The following is a 3,207-nucleotide window of genomic DNA, read 5'->3' as shown; positions in this document are numbered from 1 at the left end:
ACACACACACAGCTACACACAAGACCTCGTGGGAAAACGGGTGAAGAACTTAACTAGATATTTCTCCGGAAGAGAGAGAGAATAAATACGGGCAGGAATGGTCATCAGCACTGGTCTGCACTAGGGAAATGCCAAGCAGAATGACAGGCAGCTCTGCCTTGGCAGCCTCTGGAACGGCTACAACCGAAAGTCCCACAATCACAGGGTTGGCACAGTGCAGGGTTCAGGGAGAAGTGTACACCATTTTGGAAAAACAGTGGAGTAGGTCAAAGGTCAAACACAGAGCTGCCCTGTGACCCCGCTGTTCTGCTAGGAGTGTACACCCATGAAAAACAAAAGCTTGGGTCCACATTAAAACTTGTACACATAATTGCATCATTTTCAAGAGCCCAAAAAAAGCAAAAATAATCAACATACTCAAGGTACCCCCCTTGCAATTAAACGTTATCTACTGGGGGCTGGAAAGATGGTTCAGTGGTCAAAGGAACTTGGCGTTCACTCCTGAAGTGGACTGGAGATTGGTTTCCAGCACGGACATCAGATTGGCTTTCACATGGCCCGTAATTCCAGTCCCAGGGAATCTAATACCTTCTTCTGGCTTCTAAGGGTCACCAGGAGGTGTTCATGTGGTACATAGATACCATACAGGCAAAATACCAGTATGCATAAAATTAACTAATTAACTGGTTAAACATGTATTTTGGGCCAGGCATGATGGTGCATAGCCTTAACTCCCGTTACTTGAGGAGGCAGAGGCAGGTGGATCCCAATGAAGTCAAGACCAGCCTAGTCTACAGAGAGAGTTCCAGGTCAAAGAAAAAAAAAAAGCTGGAGTCTAAAATGAGAGGTATAATTTGGGGTGATACAAGTGTCCCTCCCCAGTCTGATACTCTTAAAGCACACCCTCTTTCCCTGGCTGAGTCAGAAACTGTACCCAGATAAGAGCAAGAGAAAGTCTCAGTTCCCAACTCCCATCCAAGCCCTGAAGACAAGGAGCCCCAGGCCAAGGAACCTCCAAACTGAGAACCGTCCTCAGCCAAAGGCAGGAGGGAAACCGGGGAGTCCTCAGATCTCAAGGCACTGAGCTGTACCAGAGCAGAGCACTTCTGAAGCAGCACCACTGCTTCTCTGCCCAGGACCAAGCAACCCCTGTAGCCCAGCCAGACCAGAGGCAGCATAAAGGAACAGATCTGTTGTTTAACTGTGGTACTCCGTTATGGCAGCAACAGGGAACAGAACAATAAGTCATTTGGAGATTTCTTGTGTGGGGATGAAAATGTCTACCCATGGCTGAAGAGCCATACTACACATGTTCTCCCCCTCCCTCTTCTGTGAGAAGCAAGAAGCCAGCAAGTAGAGCCGACTTGGGGCATGGTGTCTGAAAATAGAAACTGCAACATGATTTTATTTCTAACTCCATAGACATCTCTGTGAGTCATTCATCTCCCTGCGTTTCACATTCCATGTCTGCAAAGCAGGCTGAATTAACCCCGACCTGCTCACCCAGTATGCTGTGTGGTGATTAGAAGACAACGCCCCCTCCTCTCACACACCCCAATGTGCTTCACAAACAGAGACCATGGTGTCTTCCTTACCCAGTGCAAGATAAACCAGGTGCAGTCTGACCACGAGAACCCCTTCCCTAAGGGACAGTTTTCCCTCCCCCCCCAACCCCAACTTCCTCCACGGAGTTTTGAGTAGACAGTTTGGAGTGGGTAGTAGCAGCTAGCACAGAAAGGAGAAACTCCAGGCAGGCAGAGGTACTGGGACTAATCCCAAGGCCCACACAAACAAGGTTTCCAGGGCTGACTTGGAGGAAGCAGTGCTCTCATACCTAGACAATTGGCGCTTAACGCAATTGGATTGTTTGTATGAAGAGAGTTAAGAAATAGTTCACATCAAACCAGAAGGCTCAGGGGTAGGATGGGAGGTGACTGAGAGGAAGAAGAGGGGGTGTTAGAGAGATGGATCAGTGATACAGTGACTGCTGTGCAGGTGTGAGGACCCAAGGGTGGCTCGCTAGCACCTACATAATAAAGCCAGGCACGGTTACATATGGCCTAACATCCAAGCACTGGAGAGAACAGCCAAACCAGCGAGCTGGAGCCCGCTGTAATGGAGAAACTGACTCTAAATAAGGCGCAGAGGCTGGAGAGATGGTTCAGGGTGAGGGGAACTTGTCTCTATTTCAAAAAAAGCCAGGTTCCGTTCCCAGCACCCACAGAGTGGTTTATAAGTCAGGTTTCAGGGGATCTGACACCCTCTTCTGACATCTACGGGCACCAGATGTATACACGATGCACATAAACACATGCAAGCAAAACATTCATACACATACATGCAAAAAAAGTGTAGAAAGATAAAGGAAGACACCTGGCATTATTGACTGCTGGCCTCCACACGTGCACATACAGCATACAGACACACAGACACACAGACACACAGACACAGATGAGGAAGGAGTGTGGAGAAACGAAGCAACTCACAGTAATGTGGGGGTCACATCCCAGCAGAGCAGGTATAACAGGCTTGCTTGTTCCTCCCCGAGTTCCAGCCCCACCACACAGGGGGGACACACGAGTATTTATCAAGCTGGTCACAGCTAAATGGGTTTCGGGATATTTTAAAAGATGTCTTCAAGGTAACTGGACGTGACTCCTATGATGGGCCATGGAGACCTGGGGGCTATTCCTCTGCTCATTCCAACCCCTGGGCACCTGCCCGCTCCTATCTGTACTTTTCTCTGGCTCTAGTTCTGTCTCACAGGACTAGGGAATGTGGAAAGGACTCTAGGATGTCTAAGAATCTGGACATCAGCTCAGTTCGATTGGCCTGACCCCTGCCTTAGACCCTCTTGCTTGTTTCAGTTCTAGTGGTGACCCAGAAGGTTCCTGGCCCTTTGCCCCATGTCCCCACCTCAGACTCAGGGAGGTCAGCGCACCCTGTCTTCATTATCCCAAAGTTGCTTGGGCCCTGCTGAGACGAAGGACCACAGAGGGAAGCTGCAGGCCATCTTCAGTGTCAGAGTCATAGGGGACACTGTAGGGTCAGAATGAAAATGGGCATGGGGCCGGGCGGTGGTGGTGCACGCCTTTAATCCCAGCACTTGGAAGGCAGAGGCAGGCGGATTTCTGAGTTCGAGGCCAGCCTGGTCTACAAAGTGAGTTCCAGGACAGCCAGGGCTATACAGAGAAACCCTGTCTCGAA

This window comes from Mus caroli, chromosome 4 (genome assembly GCF_900094665.2).
Source record: "Mus caroli chromosome 4, CAROLI_EIJ_v1.1, whole genome shotgun sequence".
NCBI lineage: Eukaryota > Metazoa > Chordata > Mammalia > Rodentia > Muridae > Mus > Mus caroli.
Note: the sequence above shows the minus strand (reverse complement) of the source record.